The 21,209-nt window shown below is 31.3% G+C and overlaps 2 non-coding genes across 2 annotated transcripts; one reads left to right on the top strand and one right to left on the bottom strand.

Moving 5' to 3' along the window:
* Positions 1-5,707: 5,707 nt before the first annotated feature.
* TRNAG-UCC (transfer RNA glycine (anticodon UCC)) lies at positions 5,708-5,779 on the bottom strand. The gene has a single exon. It is a non-coding gene; the product is annotated as a tRNA-Gly (tRNA).
* Positions 5,780-12,316: 6,537 nt separating this feature from the next.
* Positions 12,317-12,389, top strand: TRNAR-UCG (transfer RNA arginine (anticodon UCG)). The gene has a single exon. It is a non-coding gene; the product is annotated as a tRNA-Arg (tRNA).
* The last annotated feature ends 8,820 nt before the right edge of the window (positions 12,390-21,209 follow it).

Genomic DNA, 21,209 nt, shown 5'->3' with positions numbered 1-21,209 from the left:
CGGTCTAGTTCGGTCCCCCAAAAAAATAATCGGTCCAGACCGATTTTACAAATAAATTGTTTATAACATGACATCATATATTTTTTTTAAATGTACAATGACGAATACAGAAGTTTAAACAGAAATAACTCGATTAATTTTGATCCCGCCGTCTTTTATAGTAGCCATTCAGTATTTGTTCTCAGAACTCATCATGTACTTTTGAGATTTTTGAAAAAATGAATGACAGTTGATATAGAAAAAAGAAAGATCTCTCAAAATATATGAGACTGAAAAAAATCGGTCCATAAATTGAGACATGAAAAAAATCAGTCATAAAGTAAGACTGAATCAAAATCTGTGTACAAAGTGAAACCGGTGGCAAAAATTTCGGTCCAAATCGGTCTAAAAAAGTATTTAAGACCAAATTGGAGATTTCACCTCCCCAAAAAAAAAAATCCTCATATTATAGCTCTTTATATATGATGACTGCTAGACCGATTTCTCAACACTTTTTTAGTAATTCGTCATATATCAAGGTAATAAATATATATTGTTGTTTATTTGCTTGTAAAAGTTGCAACTTGTTCAAACAGATTGTACAGGTTATTATACGCGTCAACGGCATTGTCAGATTTTTATGCTATAGAAGTATTTTTCAAAAAAATTTGTTTATTTGAAATTTAAAGGAAGCTTGGGAATCGAATCCCATCGAACAATCTTATAAATTACGATATTATATCTATCTACCAGTGATATCATCATAAACGAATCATCTAAAGTTTTAATAAGGTTAATTTTGACTTTAATTAGGTCTACTATATTAAGAATCACGTGTTTTAAGGATACTTAAAATTTACTTAAATAATTTAAATGCTAAACTGAGATACTTTACGATCATATTCTTACAAATGATTTAGTATATAGGGAGCTGTAAAATTGGAGACATTTTGCGTGGACCGATAATAGGAACGAGGAAGGACTGGACAGGGCGTGGAACAAAACTGTTTTTCATCCCTATACGAGTATTTATGCCCAATACAACAGGTTTTTGTCAAAGGGAACATTAGACTTGTGTGAATACAAGCCCACATGGGAAACTTTCCCATGTGGATAGGGCCTAAATTATTTAATAGATTTAAAATGTAATTTAACAAGAAAAAGTAATGCTTTATGGAGTACTCTTGTTCATAAGCTGAATCTATAAATATGTAGCTTCTACCCAAGCAACAAATTAAGGGGGAAAAACTGCAATTCATTCAAATATTTTTTATTCTCGAAAAAAATGACAATTTAATGTCAAAGTTAATAATTTTTTGTGAATAACTCTTTTGTGAAACCTCTTAATATTGTTCTATTTAACATAGACTGGATATAGCGTGTAAAATATTAATATGAAATAATTAACACATGGGATGAAAAGTGAATGGTCTATGATAGTGTTATGGTCCATGATTATCAGTGTTACCGTGTTGATTTTTAGTTTTTTTTTTTTTAACATGCAAAAAATACACCCGATTCTCATTACGTGTCCATGACATCCGTTGTGTATCAAAATTGTGAACATCAAATTGGGAATTTTTCCCATCAAAAATCAGTGTAAAATTAAAATATGAAATTGTTTTTGATTCATTGTTTTGGAAATAACCAAAAGCCATACAATTAGTGCAGTAACTCACAAACTAAAATTTTGAGCTCTATCTTTTGAAGGTTGATAAAAACCATCTTTGTATGAAGCCCTGACCTTACAGGTGTAAAACATATTTCTTGATGAAATGTCATTAAAATAATTAATCATCAAAATAACAATTTTAGACAGTTAGTTTAATTGTAAAATCGCAAGGATTTGTTCGACTGACCTGAAAGGTATTATGTAGTCATATTTTATCTCAACTTTATTGCTTAAAAAAACCTTTAAACAAACCACTCATCTCACCACAAACCTCTATCAGAAGAAACATCGTTCCTGACTCATTATCACCTAATAAATAATTTACCATCTCTTATGGGCATATTCAGTGAGTCCACACATTTTTCAAGTAGTATATAAATACTTTGTGCCCCTCCCAGGTAGAGCAAACCCATCGATAATAATTAATAACTTAAGTCCATTTATTAATTAGATCTTTAATGAGTTGACCCAAAACTCCAGTAATCTGTAGGAGTTGAAATATAAACGAGTTACCTACTTGAAAAGAAGTTTTCGTATAATAATTATATTCAATTATAACTAATGTCCATTTTGGCTTATAAGATAAAAAAATTAATTAAAAATAGCGGTCCAATTGCAATTTATATTAGTAGATAGAAATATATAAGTACACTTAATAAACTGTTAAATTATCTATTCTTGCACAGAGCTGACTTTAGTGAGGGCTTGAACAAAGGCCCCTTTAAATTGGGGCCCCAAACGGTGTATACTATACACTGCAAATATTTATTTTTTTTAAAGGACACAAATAATAAAACCAAAGACCTCTTATTAGTAAGAAATGTCATTTAAAAAAAGTAAATACAATTTGTTTTTCCAAAAATAAAAAGTTTTTTAGGGAAAACTGCAAAATATTTGTTAAATAAGGCTGTAAAAATTTGACTTTTTCGAAAAAAAGCCAAACAATTTGACTTTTTGCCTAAAAATCAATAAAAAAATTACCCCTTTAAAAAAACAGAAAAAATTGACCTTTTCTAAAAAAGATCAGTTAGAAAAAAAAATGCATTTTATTTGTGAAATTTGTTAAAGTGAAATTATTTTTGAAAAAAGTTGATGTTCGTAAAACATTTATTTGCATATTTAAAGTGTATGACTGGCTATGAATATTATTAAATTCTAAATTTAAAATAATTAAATGAAAAACCGTCAAATAATAATTTATTTTGAAATATTATTTTTTTAGTCTAAAGATTCTTTTGTTTTTTTGTCGGTTGACGAAGTTTCCATGGTTTTACCCTTTATTCAAGTTCTTAATATTGATTCTTTTTCAGCTATTACAGGTCGGTGCACCTAGAACGCAACACTTCATGTCAATAATAAAATCTGTAGCACTTTTTTCTTCGTGAAAAGATCTCAGGGTTCTCTTGAAGCTTGGTGAGTAAATATCTTCCTTGATAAATTGGTTCATTATCCTCCAACCTCGTATTCTAACCTGATCTCTTTTTGCTACAATTACCTTAGTTACACCATCCATCTTTTCTTTGGACCTTCAAGTGTTATTTTGCACCCTGTTATCTGCTTCTGAGGTCCTCTGTTTGATCACTTGGTATACAGTAGAACAGTTACATCCTAAAATTCTTAAATGCATGCTTAAACTTTGCCCTCGACTTGAAGAGCAAGAATTCTAGCGCATCCCTTTTGCATTTTTTGTTTTATTATTTGATTTTTGATCATTAACAAAAATATATTTTTTGGGTTTTTAGAATCTGATAGGTTGAGGTAAAAATTTACTCATCGCTGAATAGAGAATGGATAAAAAACAGAGCATTAAAAGTTTTGCATTTTATGCAGGCCGACCCGTATTGCATTTTGCTCAGGTGTGAATAGATCTACTATTAAATACAATATATATGATGTTATGATCAAATAGGAGCTGCATTTTTCAAAAATCTTTAAACTGTTTCTGAGACCACATTTTTCCCCCTGATTTAGATATAAATTGGCTTAAATTGTAAATTAAATTGTGTTGAGAAAGTGTTCATTTGATGTACCTACCTCCAGCATCAATCACAGTCTGGATTTGCAGGAGAAGCACTCGTTAACAAAGTAGTTCCTTGGCATGTTGGTCATTGATTCTTTGATAGAGGCAATATAAGAGTACTTGATGACATGAAATGTTGGATTTGTTTTTAAGTTCAACGTATGCCTTGACAAGATATTCCATTAGATTTAAATCAAAATGCTGGGGGGGTAATATTTCTTTCCCAATGAAGTTATATCAATACTGTCTCAGACACTTCAGCTACCCGTGGGATCAACAGTCTCCAGAAGACCTTCAAATCTTTTGCAGGGCTCGCATTGGGAACCAAGTAACATTTGAAATCTTCCAATTTGTGAATCTTTATGTAGTTATGACAAATACCATCGTCACGGGCGGCAATGTCGCACCTCCTTTGTAAATTCAATATTATTTATATCTGGAGAAGCTCTAGCAATGATGCAAAAAACTTCACTTAAGTTATTGAAACAACAACATTTTTACTGAAAAAAAAAAAAAAAATTGATGCCATCAGACAGTTACATCACAAAAATTTCGCCGGCCCATGTATTTGCCAATTGGATCTTAACACATTGTAGGTATTTGTAGTCTAATTCTTGGTAAGTTACCAACTCATTTTGTCATTTTTATGCTCATTTTTAAAAAAGGGATTGGACAATTCAATGGAAATATTCTTGGATTCTGCGGTTTCGCTGACAAAGTAGAAAAATGTATGTGGTAAGTCAGCATTAAAACAATTATGAAAGAAAATAGAGAAAAATGAATACCGTCAATTTAAAAAATAATAATATACGCATACATACACCCAAATTTTTGTTGAAGTATTTTAATTCATTATTAGGTTTGTATTTAAATTTTGATAATAATAAAAGATATACTAGAATCTTAGCTATAGCTTAGAGGTTCCAATTAATCTATGATACTTAATTGGTCTCTGCTATGGTCTTTGAAATATAATTTATAAAATTTAAATTTACTAATTGTGGGTCTAAATTCTTACAAATATGAGTAAAATTTGGAAGCTTTCAATGTATTAATAAGAGTAGTTGGTTGATAGAAATTCATGATAAATAACTATTAAAAGATGAAAATGTAATTTATATTGAATTTTGATTAAAAAAAGAGTCTAAGAAATTCAACCCAATGGCTTTAAAGATGAAACAAACTATTGCCATATAGGTGTTAGGTTTTTGTACCTTTATGAAACTTGTTTTGTTTGTGCCTCCAGGATGACTCACTTTCAAGCCTCATTTAAAAATGATTAAGTATGTAATAACATATTTTTAAATACAATTTTTGGAATTATCGGTCAAGAAGTTATGAAGTAACTTGACATTATCAAAAGAATTCCTCTTATCAATTTTGCATTTCTTTTCATTCAAACAAAAACTATTTTTAAAGGTACATCATGGGGTTATGCTACTAATACAAAAAATATACACTGTATTTTCTTGTCAGTTGTAGACATATCTACTTTTTTTCTCTTTAATCATCTGGATGTTGATTGGTTGATCAATAGTTTCATTGTTGGGAAGAGTTTTTGGTTTATTTAAAGTATTTTTATCCTGGTTTATCAACGGATGAAAGGTTATGTGATTCAATAGAGCTAACGACGTGACATATAACTGTATGATCAATGGGAAACCCTTGCTTTTGTGTGGAAAAAAATTGATGTTAAATATTATATATAAAAACATAATGTTGCTCATTAGAAAAACAGTATGATATACTTTTGTGTCGTCAGAGAACAAAATTGAGCCTTAAAAGAAGTCATCCTAATTAATAAGTATATTTGCAAACTTCAAATATTTTTGAGATATTTTGTTTAGAATGTGAGATTTTGTTGTTCCTGAACGACAACCATTAAATCAAGAACGCTGCAAAACTTTATTTTCTTCTGTCTTTGAAATATGGAACTTTTTGTTTCCTTCTGGTTTTGGAAGGTTTTCCACTATTCTTATTTGTTATATTCGGTAACTATTGTTTTTACGTAAACCAAAAATAAATTCAAAAATTACTGCGTCGGCCGGGAATCGAACCCGGATCAACTGCTTGGAAGGCAGCTATGCTGACCATTATACCACCGACGCTTGCTTATTATGTTATTGTACATTTACACAATATAACCCTCAGCACCGACGCGTATCTATATTTTTTCAAGTATGTTTCACAACAGGCACGCCTTCTTAACGGGGACAGATATATCAAGTACATATATATATATAAAAAAAAGATAGATCTTCAAGTAAAGTATAGTCCCATATATTGAGACATTTTTACCAATTAGAATTATATATTCTACACACTTTCTCGTAGTTTTGTAATTACGCAATCTGAAAAGTGTTTTTTTTTTTTTAAATTTCAACAGCTGTTATAATTATTGCTTCTTTATATTTAGTACGGCAGTAGTATTGAAGATTGGTTGATGATTTATTCTTTATATTTAAGACGGCAGTAGTATTGAAGATTGGTTGATGAGTTATTAGCGTAAATATTTTTTGGAATCTCAGTAAAATTTAGATAGACGTGGGTCTATTAGCTGCTTGTTGCATTTTTAATTAAAACGTCATGACAACTATGCGTCTCTCCTACAAAACGTTCTTTTTTTTGCAAGGGTAACCAAGTCCATTTTCTATTGTTTTGTTTTGTTTTACGTATCGAAAGTTTTTAGAATTTAAAATTCTAATATCAATGTATTGTGTTCTGAGAGGAATAATATGAGAGGTTCATCGCATGGCAATATTTAATTGACTTCATTTAATCTTTTTTTTAAGGGAGAAAAGGTCTAAAATTTTAAATATTCAGTAGCTGTAGCCCCCCCCCCCCACACAAAAAAAAATATATATGTATACTTCTACATTTTTTTTTTCAAATTCTTCAAAAAACAATTTTTAATTACTTAATACTTAATTCTCTCATTTTGGATTATTACAGCTTCTCATGAACACATGAATTGAAAACATATATAGATATACAGTCAAATCCAGTTTCTGATACTGCTATTGTTCAAATAAGAAGTTGAATATATCCGGAAATTTTCATATATCCGGTATATATATATTTTTTTAAATACTTATATAAGTAATACATTTTGAAATAACTCTCTTTAGAGGCAATGGTTGCTTGATTAGATCCTGTTTTTGAATGATCATTTAAGATTTTTAGCAGATCTTTCAGGAAAAGTATTTTTCAGGACCAATCTTAATGTGTATCCGTATTGATTGAAAAGTAATGTGAAATAAGCTTAGAAAGAACCCTACAAAATCTAAATATTGACTTTAGCTTACGATTTTTACCTATAAAATACAAAATATTGATATAGGAATTCGAAAAGTGGATATCAAAACAGGGGGGAAAACAGATGCCTTTATGCAGATTCTTTACTTCAATGCAACGTATTTAATTCATTAAAAAATTGGTATCTGAGAGAACGTTAACTGTAAGTCTATCTTCATCATATCTTGGTTTGACCGTAAATTCTCATATATAGAGTGCGTTGTTGAAATATGGACACTTATAAAAGAAAGGAATTAGAGATATGGGTGAAATTGATAATTTATCTTATCAGCTGACAATATGTGAGCACTGTTGATATCTATTGTGTCAAATCCTAGACCAACAACGTTGTTTTTCAGGTTTCATGTTTTCAATAATAATTCAATCTAATTTAAACCATTAAGAATCTATTTATATTATGTTATATTGTATTGTTTTTTTAGTGTAGAGTTATTAGCTTTGTTCAAAGAAAAAAATTATAAAAAAATGGGAAAAATAAAAAATATAAATTTTTTAATATCTGGGGTATCTATGGGCACAAGTAAAGGATGAATTTCCTATTTATACAAAATGAAGCACAGTTTATTGGCTTTGATTTGATGGTCTTATCAATGCTATACGATAAGCGATTGCGCATCTATAGTGAAAATAATAGAAACAATCGCATTCTTTTGTCTTTTTTTTTAGTGCCACCAACAATACATTTTCAAGGCCCATGCGGCAGGCATGAGCCACGGTCCAAAATCCAAATAACGGGTATATTTAGTTCCTATAGACCTTGGAGAACCGGAAAAAAGTCAAATATTCAAAGATTCGAAAAAAAGATAAAATTTGAGCAAGTCTAGTGCACAAGCTATCTGCGCAGCTAAATTGGCACACTCTTTTGGGGAAACGCAGCACTGAGGCGGTTAATTATTATTATTATTTTGATAGATATCTTGTTGAAACATGCACCAGTTGGAAAAAATGGAATCAATTGACGAATTCGTTGTCCCAAATATTTAGAAAAGGCATTGAGTCCTCCTTAGAATCTGCTCCAAGAGCGAGAACATAACAATTGCTCAAACTCTGGAACACAGTGAGAGGTTATTTCGAAAGGCTAGGATGAAATTTGAGGCCTGTAAAGGACTTGACTCCTTGCCAAACCTCGAAAAAATATTTCAAATGTCTCTTTTGCAGTTTTGAGGATTTCGTCTCGCCGAACATATGGCCTCCAAACTCCCTGAATTTGAATCTGATGGATTTTTTATGTGTAGAGAGTGTTCGAAAAACAAACCAACCGAACTCACTGCAGCAACAAAGACGAAATTATCCATCGGATTGAGAAGGAATTCCTAGATTTGACAAGTACACCAAGTGGTGAAGGGCTGCTTGCGCTTTCGGCCTCGTATAGAGGATGTAATTGAGGCTGGAGGGGATACTATAACATAAAATAAATCAGAATCTATCAAGCTTCCATAATCTAGGTTTATTTTTGTAATAGGATAATTGGTTGGAGAGGAAATTCCGTTTGAAAAAAAAATCACCCTGTATGAACAAAAAAAAATCAATTACTTTATTTAACTACTCTCAAATCAACTAACTACAACTTACATTCGTACATTTAAATTGAGTAATTTAATACTAATTAGTAAGTACCTGCAACAAAAAATGAAGAGGGGAGAATCATACATAGATTGTAAGTATCAGTTAGCAGACTGCATATGTATGAAATTATAGGTAGATTTACTTACACATGTTTTTACAAGTTTTTTAATGAATTTTTTCTACATAGTTAAATGGAGATTTGTATTGATATTTGATCTTTACTGATGGAAGGGGAGGGGATAATGTGTGTTGGGTGTAAATTCTAAGCATTATCGAGCATGTGATATTTTATGTAGTTGTCTGTCTGAACAGGTTTTAATGTTCTACAAAGCTGCTATAATTAACAATTGATTCTAGAGTAGATCACATCTCAGTTAAAGGGAATATTAGAATGAGCACTGCGTAGAACACAAAACCTCCCCCAAAAATCAAATGAAGTTATGTATTTCACTTTGATCCAAAGTTATGGTCGATTATGCATTTACTACGTGAAGTGTTACCTATGACTTAGATCTCTCAAAGTTTAATGATCTTATATTATCTTTGTACCAAGTTTGATCTAAATGGATCAGTAATTTGTGCCGTTATCCATGTGACTAACAAATAGCTAGTGGCAAAAAACATAACCTTTGTTCAACTTCGCTGGCGGACGTAAATATAGAGTTATAAAGTTTCTTTTGAAGAAACTGATAGCATGTCGGCTATTACTGGGTTATATTTATATATATACAGGAAGTAACCAAGAAACCGGGTGCTTCATTTTTCCAGCATTTATGATCACAAAATTGTGACATGCATTTCCTTTGGTCAAATATACGTATACATGTTTTACTCAGTGCCCAAAACACCGCCGTGGAGTCAACAAACAAATATTTCAACCTATTATATTTACAGAAGAAGAACACAGGCTCCCTCTTGTGACGATTTTGCTGAACAACGATCTAAATATTAGCAATGCTGAGGTCTGACATGTGATAAATATATACGAAAGGAGGGGAAGAGGATTCTGCTCACAGACAAATCTCCAAAAATATTCCAGATTAGCTCAAGGACCCCTGCTAAAACTGGGAGTCCCATTATGTTTGGCATCCTAGCTCTCCCCACCTGAATCCAATGGTTTATTTTGTGTCAAGGTACCTCTATTCAAAGGTCAACAGAGGTCTTCAAACCACCAAGAAATCCCTGATCGACTCCATGATCCAGAAATGAAATGCAAGAATTTAGATGGGTTCTAGTTTACAGGTTCAGCACTCGATCCACAATACGAACGAATCGAGGCCTTTATTGAAGCCAACGGACCTTATATTGAGTAAAATACATTATCAATGATTTCATCTTCTACTCAGTTTTTGTTTTTGAATAAATCTTAAACAATGGCCATGTTATGTAAATTTAAAGTAGATAAGTCTAAAGTGCCAGATTTCGTGATTGCCAGTTTGCTTTTAAATTCATTGTCCATTTTATATTAAGTTTCCCTTTGCAAATAGCTGATATAAAATTATGCGATAAACGCACCCTCAAGCAACCTATGTACCTATACTAATGTTATCTATGATCGACATTGGAGTAATTCTTACATATATTCTTGCTTGTCACAAGTTCTTTCCTTCTTTTAGGGCTCCTTGCACCTAATCCAATAAAAAACATACTAACAGCTAAGCCCTTCTCCTCCCAAAAATTCTTCAAATCGACAGCGTGACGACATTCATGTTTTGTTTATTTGTATATTTTACATATCGAAAATGCTCCTGATTTAAAACACTGGGCATACCATTATTCAGGTGATAACTTTTATGTCCCGTGATATCTTCCTCAATAGTTAAATGTAATCTTTCATGATTTAAGGTATGGAGAGGAGGGAAAGGGGATCAATATCATTGTTCTTTTAATCTTGAGGAGAAAACATCACAGTGTAAAGTAACCAACTCTATGTACGTGTGCTCATGAAAGGTAAGAAGTACCATTCATGACTTGTTAGCAAGGAATCCCGGCACTTAGTTTTAATTTCAACCCAGTAGGTGGTTTAGTATAGGCTTTCAACAACTGTTTTCTGGCTCAATCCGGTATGCATATATGCCAGAAATCGGCATTCCATAATGCCAGAATGTGTCCTGCCACACTGTTTCATTTAGCTGTACGTTGTATGCATTGTAACACACTCTTGTTTATTTATGTTTGCAAGCAAAAAGAATAAAAAAATGAGAATAGGTTAAAAAATATGAAAAATTGATCGAAATAAAAAGCAAAATTTTATCAAACTACTCAAAACTGTCATCCTCATCACTACTACTTCGATTATCATCTTGGAAGTGAAAACAAAAGCAATTTTTTGAATAACACTTCCACTAATTACTTTTTCTTCCTTTCAATATTTTCCCCTTTAATGATATAAAAAGGAGTTTGGTAGACTGTCTAATAATGTTGAATTAGCGTTCATCCTTGCATTAGAGATAATTTCCGATTTAGTGATTTAATTCTCCGGGAATCCCGTTTCAGACCTTCCTCTCTCTCTCTCTGTGGGTGTCTGTCTGTCTGTTTCTCATCTCCTTCCTTATCAACTAATCTCTTTCTTTTCCTTTTTCTTTCTTCTTAGAGTGCCAACCAGTGTGCCGGCCAAAAAAGCAAATGCACCAAAGACGGCATGAAGTATTATGCTGAGACTGTAGCATGGTCTTGCTGGTTAAAAGAGTTGGATGAAAAAAATGTCTTCTAAGGGTTCATGTTTGTGCGTGAGTCTTACGTATGTTAACATAGGGTCCAAATAGGAGAAAAGAGCCTGAGGGATCACTGCATAGATAAATAAATACATTGAGGCAACAAGATGTGGAATGATGGAGCAATGGAACTTTCTACTATGGTTGAGCAAGGGTACCACATAAAAAAAAGGAAATAACATGACGTATTTTTTTTACATTAATAATTAATAGGATTGGATACGTCTAAACCCCTTTAAAATATGTAGTTCATTCCGGTCTTAATAAATTTTGTAATTCATAGGACAACTATGGTAACTATAACGGCTCACATGACATACTTACTAAATATGTCATTTCAGCTGTTCCGCATAACATCTTTCAAAGATATTAAATACATTAAGTATTAAGCAGGGGATTTTGTGGCTAGAACGTATAACACGGCGTTACCTACCTCACTAATACAAAAATACCCTATGCTGTCGATTCCCTCATCTCACTTGATACGTCATGGCTATTTCATAATTTATTCTTTTTGATAAATGCACAAAATAATAAGTTGTTCTTTACTTATCTTCCGTTTCCAAAAGAACAGGAACACAATTTCTTGTTGATCCTTTGTCGATAATGTAATATATAAATTGGCCATTTTATTATTTATATGAATAAATTTTCGCTATCATTTACAAATATACATGTATAACTACGCTTTAAAAGAAATATTACAACACTATATTATAGTATGGTATCGAATGAAATACTATGTAATTTGACTTTAAAAATTGTGGAGAATAGAAAATGATAGTCAGTGAGTACTTAAGACATAACTAGCAGTTGGTGTGATTGATTATTTGGTCAAGATCCAGATGATCTTGGGCCTTTTGTAATTTCATTTTTGGAGGAAAAGATTGCATGATGTAATATACGTAACGATGTGATATTTAATATTCAAGTATTATACTCCTACATTCTAGCTATCATTAAGTTTTTATAGTTGTTTGTAATTTCTACAATTCATGTGGTGAGTTAAAAAAGTATATAATAAATATAAGCAATCTCAATGTAGACAGCGGCCGTGTGGCCTAATGGATAAGGCATCAGACTTCGAATCTGAGGATTGCAGGTTCGAGTCCTGTCACGGTCGTCTTTTTTCTCTTATATTTTTCTTTTAGTTATCCATTTATTGTGCTTTTTTTTTGTCATGGTACAATAGTTTTGCCGCTAACTTTTTTAACACTGATAATATCGTGGCTTACATTTTCACCCAAAATAATTTCACGTCTTGAAAATATTGCTTCATGACACATTCGCCGCTGTTTTATGTTTTCATTTTATAGCTTCAAACTTTACCGTTTGCCTTACTATTGACCCTCAGCTAGAAAATAGGTATGACATAACAATGGAATAATCTTTAATAAGCCTTTATAAGAGACTCCAAATCAGTTGGACAAAGAAAAAAAAATCACCCTCTGCTACCTTAACAAAAATCCTAGGACCAACTTCTTCATACTCGATCATTTGTTGAGAGGTGTAAGTAAATGCCCCTTGTTTGCTCAAAGAAGAATTGAAAACCAACGACTGTATAATTCCTGCCTATGTCCTTACCTGATACAAGGTGGGATTTGTATTTATTTCCATTCTCTCATAGCTGTTTGAAGCTAATTTAATATCTAAACTGCTCTCATCAAAAACATACGTCAAATTGTCCGGGTGATGACGTAAATTTTTGGTTTATTTTTTTAAACCTATCAGTAGTTCTTAAAATTTACAATCCTATGGATATGTGAGTCCATAATTTACAAATAGAGAGTGTTTGATGTACAAGAATAGTCACACCCTCTATTTAATCAAAACATCACATGATTTCAAATTAGAAAACATTATTAAGAAGTCAAATTTCTGTCAAAAATTCAAATGACTCTGTGGTATCATGTTCTTGTCTTGGATTTTTCACATTTTATAATGTTTTCACTAATCCTTATCATTTAAAATCCTATTTACTTTTGCTGCAATACTGGCGCCGTACATCTGCAAACAAGTTAAACGTGAAACAGTCTTTATTAGATATTTTACTAGTATGCTTATGATTTACATGCCTAAATATAAAATCAAAGAATTAAATTATCTACAAGTGCGTGTGCTTATGAAAGACAGAGAGTAACAATGAAGATAGGTTGATGAGATATAATGTTGAGCCAACATTCTACATAGAGTACCGAGTACTCCATAAAAATCTGAACACTTTGAATTTTAAAAATCAACAAGATAATTTACTAATTCACAATGGAATTCCAAAAAAAAAATTAGTACTATAAATAGATGTGTTTCTGAGCTCTTTTAATCATTCATGTAGCCGCACTTAGCGTCAATAATGTCTCTTCTGGGTCCAGTTTGGCCTCATTGACAGAGCCCTTCTTCTTCTCCAACGTTTCAGACATGCTGACACCGTAAAAGGTGGTCCGCTCAACAACTTGGAGTACAGGAATGGAAAGTCGTCCATCACGTTCAAGTGTCATTTTCTAGACTTGTATGCAAGTTAGAGAGCTCAGATTTGTTTAGTTTTGTAACTAATTAGTTATGCTTTATACATTTAAATATAAACTAATTTCAATCATATAACCTTAATTAATTATTGTATTAGTAAGTGTTCTGATTTCAATGAAACACCGAGTATTATTGAAGATCGAAATCGAAGTAATTTCTTCTTATGTTCATTTCGCCTGTCTTAGTTACTTGTAACTAATCTAATGAAACGTCATAACAGCTAAACTGCTCTCTTACAAAACGTTATTCAAATTGGCAGGGGTACCATGTTGATTTTTGGGGTTTTTACATGCTGGAAGGGCTTCCAATTTACAATTTTATTAATGACTAAGGAACAATAGGTGATAGAGGGCGCTATCTTTCCTTTTCTCCACTTCATCCATTTGGTTAATAATGGATTGTGAAATATTATATGTATATATATATAAATTCATAATATATGAGTTCCTGAAACAACATGAAAAGGGGGGAGAAGGGTTAAAGACGATTTCAAGAGGTTTTGCTTACTCCATTAACCTTAGAGTTATTTTTTTTTCATCATTTTTGAAATATGTATACATATATATATTTAATGATAAAAGTACTGTATCTACTCTAACCAGCAGGACTTTTCAATGAATGAATGAAATTTTGATGTAAAGAGGAAATGGAGTAAGGGAGATCCCCCCTTCCCCCCCGCTTTGATATATAAAACAAAAAGTCTTGAAATATTGATATACTTCTTGAAATAATTTTTTATATATCCAGAAAAGGAAAAGAAGAATACTGTTGTAAAAACTCATTATAGGAACTTACTTTATTCGTTGTTGAATAATCAAAATGCCCTTTCGAGTGTTGTTCTGATAAGTTTGAGTTCTACGTTTATTAAAAAAGGGCTACAAAAAAGTGGCTCCCACCCCAATATTGTTATTTGGACCCCTTTCGAACATCCATAAACTAAAGATCGAGTAGTTAAATATGCTCACCAAGTTGTAAAAGCTTGATTGCAGAAAAACTCAGGATTGCAGAGATCATCAAAGTAGAAAATCCAAGACCAGGAATGTCCAAATGCAGCAGCCATCAACTCAGTCTTTCTTCAAGGATAATTTTTTTAGGACAATTGTCACAATATTATCAAAACACGTGGAATGGTTATAATACGCTTTGTAATTTTTGAAGAATTATTGCTATAGGGAAAAAATTAAATGAGAAAACGGAGGGAAATGGTTTCTTCAAAGGATTTCTTTTCTAAAAAGAAAAAGTTCATTTCATCAAGTTATGCAACGAAGTAAACAAAGTAATGTTTATCATAAAATTCAAACAAACAAAGGGTTGTCAGATTGGTACTTTTGAAGCAGTTTGGCTTTGAAATATTAGATTTGGCCTTTTGGCTAAAATTAGTAAAAAATATGTATTTATTAATTTTTTTATGAAGCCATTTTTCATGGAATTTATGATAATAGGTTCTGTGGCCCCTAGAAATATTATCGATTTTAAATGTTCCGGTTCTTGAACTACCAGAACCAGAGGCTACAAAGTCGAATCGAGACCGCAATATATTACTTATCGGTCTCGATTTTTGCACAAATTTTCGTTGTTTGAATTTTTTGGTATATTTATAACCTTTTAATATTCCGTCTACATAATTTTATGTAAATGAAACACGTCGTTACTTTTATTGTATCATGCAACCTTTTCTCCAAAAAGAAACAGAAAAAAGCCTGGGATAGATTATAAATCCAGTTCCACTTCTAAGCTTGACATGCCCCTACAATATGATAACGATAATATTTTCATAAGCCGGGATTCCCCAAACTTTATTATGCCAAGGCCCCCCTACACTACTTCATTTTTAGCTGAGGCCCACTTTATGCAAAACATGTGTCCTATGTATGTGTAGACTGAAAGCATTCTTCAATTATCCATCTTTCTGCACCCCCTCACTAGCCTTCCATCAAGGTCCCAACTTTGTGAACCATTGTCTTCAGCAACTCTAATTTGGGGGCCCCTGCTTGAGCATGGGGCACTACCCACTCTAACTATAAGGTAGCTGCTGTCCTATTTGTATGTTATATCATTTTTGGGCCCGAATTTTCTAGCAACGGTCCTTATTTTAAGTAACTGTTACCAAACTGAGCCTGGATATAAAAGAACAGGGCCGGTGCCAAAACTGTTCAAATGAACGAACCGGGACCAATAGAACCGCTGAACCTGAACGGGGTACAATCTGGAGCATGGGATAATATGAATAGTAATATGAAGTAAACAAATATATTGGGATTGTAGTCTCATCTTGATTTTTGTTCCAGATTGTTTTTTTGTTGAGGTAACCATATACATATAGCGGACAAAAACAGTTCGAATAATGAGACTACTTTATATCAGTTTATTTTAAAGTTGTAGTAAAATAAAATTGATATTCTGTTTCAAAACAACAATAAATTATATATTTTTTTACGGTGAGAAACAATTTTACGAACCACTAAAAACTACAGACGAATAGTTTTGTTTTAGATGTTTTTACAGAATTTTAGGTACAATATACATGACCCATAAAAAAATATAAAACCCATTCCTTATGGGCTATTTAATAATTTCTTATCTATTTTCCACTGTAGAAAGAATCTGCATACATAATGGATATTATATAAAGAAGAAGAAATGAAATAAATCTTCGAAGGACTTTGTAGAAAAACCATTAATTCAAAGGAATTACATCTACTATTATTTTTATATTACGAACATTTTATCAGATCGCATATTTTACTTTGACTCTAAAAATTAGCATTAAAATGATTTTCACGCGAATCCAATATTTAAAGGGTATTAAAAGAAAAAAAAATCATTGTTTTTAACATGAAAAATAAAAGATAGAAAAAAATTCTTACAAATTTTAATTTGATTTAAAAGGAATTTTTTATTTTTTTTATTCTTCACCAAAAAAGCTATTTCTTTTTTTTTTCTTTTTCCAACAACAGGGTGAGATCAAAAGTTGAGTATACTCACGCGTGACATTTTCAAGCTTATAATTTACGATTCTCTGACAATGATTTCCTTGATGTTTATAATATATGCACACATTATTCAAAGAAATACCATGAAATGGTCTAATTCACGATATGTTTTGTATATATTAATATTTTTTGTTTCCTTTTTAAAATGGTTTCGTGACTTCCTCTTTGATTGATCAACTTATTATAAATACAGTTGGAAGAATTGAATTGCTTTAATAATGCAGTAAGATTATATAACTGAGTATAGAATACCTGTCAAAAATTAATTCGATATCCATTTTTTCTTATTTTTTTAAATTTGCGTGAATATTTAATGATTGTAAATCACTACTGATGGATAAATAAATTAGTCAGGATTTTTGAAATAGTACTTTTGTGTTTTAGTTATAATCTAGCTTTTTTTATTATTCAAAAACTGATTCAAAAAGATTCTCCGACGACAATTTCATCCAATTTTATTTAACTTTATAAGACTTTTATAGATGGTGATGTTTAAAAATCATTTGTGACACATATTATTGGTTGAAAATAAATTAGACAATTTACCCAAGGCGACAATCCTGATTTAAGATTAATATACTAAATAAAAAAATTGCCTGTTCATGCCAATTTTTAGCACTAATTCACCCCGATCCCATCAAAAGTAGATGAAAAATTCCTTTTTTGGATATAAAAAGTACAATCTGGCCTAATAACAAAAAATTGAGTTATCACCACTGTGTAGAGGTTTAACTTATACTGCGCAGATTGGTAAAAAACAAACATTACTCCTGTTTTTGAGCTTTAACACCAGAAAAACGAATAGTAACGACTTATCAAAAGTGATATCCACTTATTTTTTAATATTTGTAACTATTATTGGTTGTTAAAATAATTGAAAGTAATGTGTTCCCAGTCAATTCTCTCTGTACAAGATAACAGAGCATTTATACCATCAAAATCAAAATTATCATAAAAAATTTGTTAAAAATATCTGCAAAAAGACATTTTGCTTGAATAAAGTCTTGTCATTTGATCTAAAATATCAACTCCATACTTACTCTAATTTAAATGATGAATTGATTTTTGGTAACCATTTTTGTCAATCTAAAACTTTCACACTTTTGTTCTTTTGTCCTTTATAAGAAGTCGATTTTTTTGCCACTATTTACAAAATATGCTTGAGTTTAGTGCTTGGTTGCTAGCTTTTTGTTCAGGAGGTATTTCATAGGTAGAACGTTGTATAATTCCTAAAATACTTCTCCTATTTTTTTGAAGTTCATTTGCAAGAGACATTACAATTAAAAAAATGATATATTGTAATATTTCTTGCTTTACCAAAAGATAGTTCCATTATCTTCATTAATATATATTTTGATAAAGATTTATTAGTTTTTTTTTTTTTTGTTTTTTGAGAATCTTTTTCCAGCTAAGGATATCAATTTCGAAGACTTTAGACAATGCATCAACTGCTAACGAAAATGTTATCGAAAATTTATCATGCTTCATTGCCATATATTGAAAAAATAGATACCTAGAGCTGTTTTGGCGAATAATTACTCATCATTTGCAATATTTTTACCCGGCCTTTCTACACTGACTTACAATTTTAGACAAATCGATCTCGTAGCGTTGAAATCAAGACAAAGTTGCCATTTTGGAGTCTCTGTAATCTTGTGGAACAAATATTAAAACGGATTAATGCCAATTATTCCTTACATCTGTCACGAGTCAACGCGTTCCAAAAGAGATTGATCCCCATTTTTCTTGACCAAATTACTTCAGTCCGCCGCCTTTTGGCTAAGATTCCTTACACATATATTATATCAATTAGTTGAAGCATTTCTCGTTTGCTGGTTTTTCATACATCATACTAAAGTTTGAAAAGAGCCTCAATTATTGTACATTTTACAATGTATGTAATCAATAATAAAATTATCGATCAAGAGTTCAAAAGCTGATAATTATGTTACCTTTTGAAAATGTTGATGGATATTGGACTTCCTTCAAAATGTTCTTTGTCTAAAAAGGCCTGAACACTTTCATTTTCTAACTTGTTTCTGCTAGATTGTTGTATTTTTTTGGCCACGTACATTGAGTCTCCTAATACGTCGGATGATTTATGTTTCTTAGAAGGTGGGAATTGAGTGAGTTGATTGCATCTGGTGCATATTTTGAAATATTAAATATACGAATTAGTTGTAAATAAATACTTGTAGAATTCAGCAAAACTAACAATGGGATTGAGTAAAATTACATACGGAGATACTTGTTCGGAATAATAGAATAGTTGATAGTTATTTCTATATTATACGACTAACGTTAGTCTGTTTATTGACGCCTAAAAACCACGGGCAATGCCGGGTACTACTTCCAGTATTAAAATAAATCTACATTATTTTCTTTGTACTAAAAATATTTTATTCTTTTGTTGCCCCGAAATCATATAAAATGTATTTGATGTTAAAAAGTGTCTTAATACTGTATTTATTTATTCTGCTATCTCCAAAAATCCCATCCTTTCTAACAATTCTTTATTTTGCTTCTCCTGAACAATTGTGAAATGACCAGGTAGAACAATTATATTACAAGGCTATGAAGTATCTGTTCAAAATCTAACAATTCCTTAGTTACGTCATTGGTATGACATCATCATGATTCATTGACAAATATATTATGATAATATATTCAGCATTGTAATAGTTAAGATTTACTTTTTTTTAGTCATCTTTTATTATTGAGGTATTTTTGTGTCTTAAATATTTACGTCCATTATTCAATATAAAAAAAAGGAAGGTTGGATTAAAATAATCAACTATTGTGAAGATCTAAATGTTTACTAAATCTATTTTATTTCTTATAATTTGTCATGAAAAGTCATAAATTATGTGTTTGTTATGATAGTATTAATCAACTTGGTGGCTAAACGCCCAGTAAATCAAAACAATGTTTACTAGACTCTTGTGCTATTTTTATTGTTAATACGGTCTTGACCGCAATCTTAGACCGTTGACGGAAATTTAATCGTTTTCAAATCGTAAATCGATTGTTTGGGTCTCAATAAACGGAACATTAATTTTTTATTCTTAATGCATGGACCGTTTTTTCCCCATCATTGACTTATGAGTTCTGCAAAAAAAAAAATAATTTATAAAAGTAATTTAATTTCATATGACGTTATTGTATATTGATGTTAACAGTTTTAAAGCTTAACTAACGTAATTTTAACTCATCTAAGGAATTGGTCTTAACATAATTTTAAATGAGACCGATTGAGATATAATTTTTCTTTAAGACCGGGACAGATCAGAAACCCAACACTTATAGAAATATATTTAATAGGTTATTGATATGAGCAAAATAAAAACTGTTCCCATAACAAACTAAAGACCCTTGAAATTCTGAACCTCGTTATTTGAGTAGTAGTCGATAGCAAGAAGTATCAATTATAGCCAAACATTTGCTATTTACAAATGATCCTTATTCATTTTTGAATAACAATTTTTCAAGGTAATGACGCATAATATGTACTACTATACATGGACAAATTGCGTATAATATTATGCTTCATGTATGTATTCTATTTTTTCTGTGTTTATTTTATACAACGTAGAAATTGACTCCTAGTACAAAAGTAAGTATAATTTGGATATGATTATCAATTATTCAAACACCTGAACAGTATATATGGTAGGGATTTCAAGCTCGATATCATGGCAGCCCTGAGATCTATGCTTATGAAAAAATACCTATCAAATTTAGGCCACATAAGTGTTTGAGGAAAAAATACGAAATCCCTCAGATGTCTTCCGAATATGAATGCCGGGCGGCCTTTATTTTGTGCTTCTGTGCCTGTAAGGAAGACTCATGACCGTTTTGGGCTAATAACTGATAATAAATTAATGAAATACACGATTAAAATGAATGGACAACTTATCCATCCGTATCTGAATCCCTTGGACTAATATGCGTGGGGCGTTTGCGAGAGAGAGGCCAATAAACGTGGATATAACAAGGTTGACTCCCTGCGAGCTTCCAATATCGAGGCAGTTGTCAATATAGACAAGGAGTTCCTCATAAAGGCCTGTGACATGCTCAAGGACATTTTGGAGTCTGTGGTTTGAGTGATGTACTTCCCTATGTAGTTGGTTATGTAATAGTAAGAGATTTGTGGATTGCAGAATTAATTTTGGGAAATAAATTGTAAATATATTATCCTTAAACTTTCCAGATTTAAAATCCCACTCTGCACATGGGTAACTAAGTTTGTACGTAGTCTTTTCTTTTGTGTCCGCGTGACTACTTGGATATGTTGACTGTCAACTCTAATGCAAGCTAGAAAGTTGATGTTTTTACGGTGGATTACATTTGTATTCTTTGACGAATTATTACTCATTTCTATCAACAAATATGAAATTTTTATTAGACCATTGGAGGCGCCGTAAATT

The sequence above is a fragment of the Lepeophtheirus salmonis genome, chromosome 11 (assembly GCF_016086655.4).
Source record: "Lepeophtheirus salmonis chromosome 11, UVic_Lsal_1.4, whole genome shotgun sequence".
NCBI lineage: Eukaryota > Metazoa > Arthropoda > Copepoda > Siphonostomatoida > Caligidae > Lepeophtheirus > Lepeophtheirus salmonis.
The sequence above is the reverse complement of the archived record's forward strand: the minus strand, read 5'-3'. Positions and strand labels throughout refer to the sequence as shown.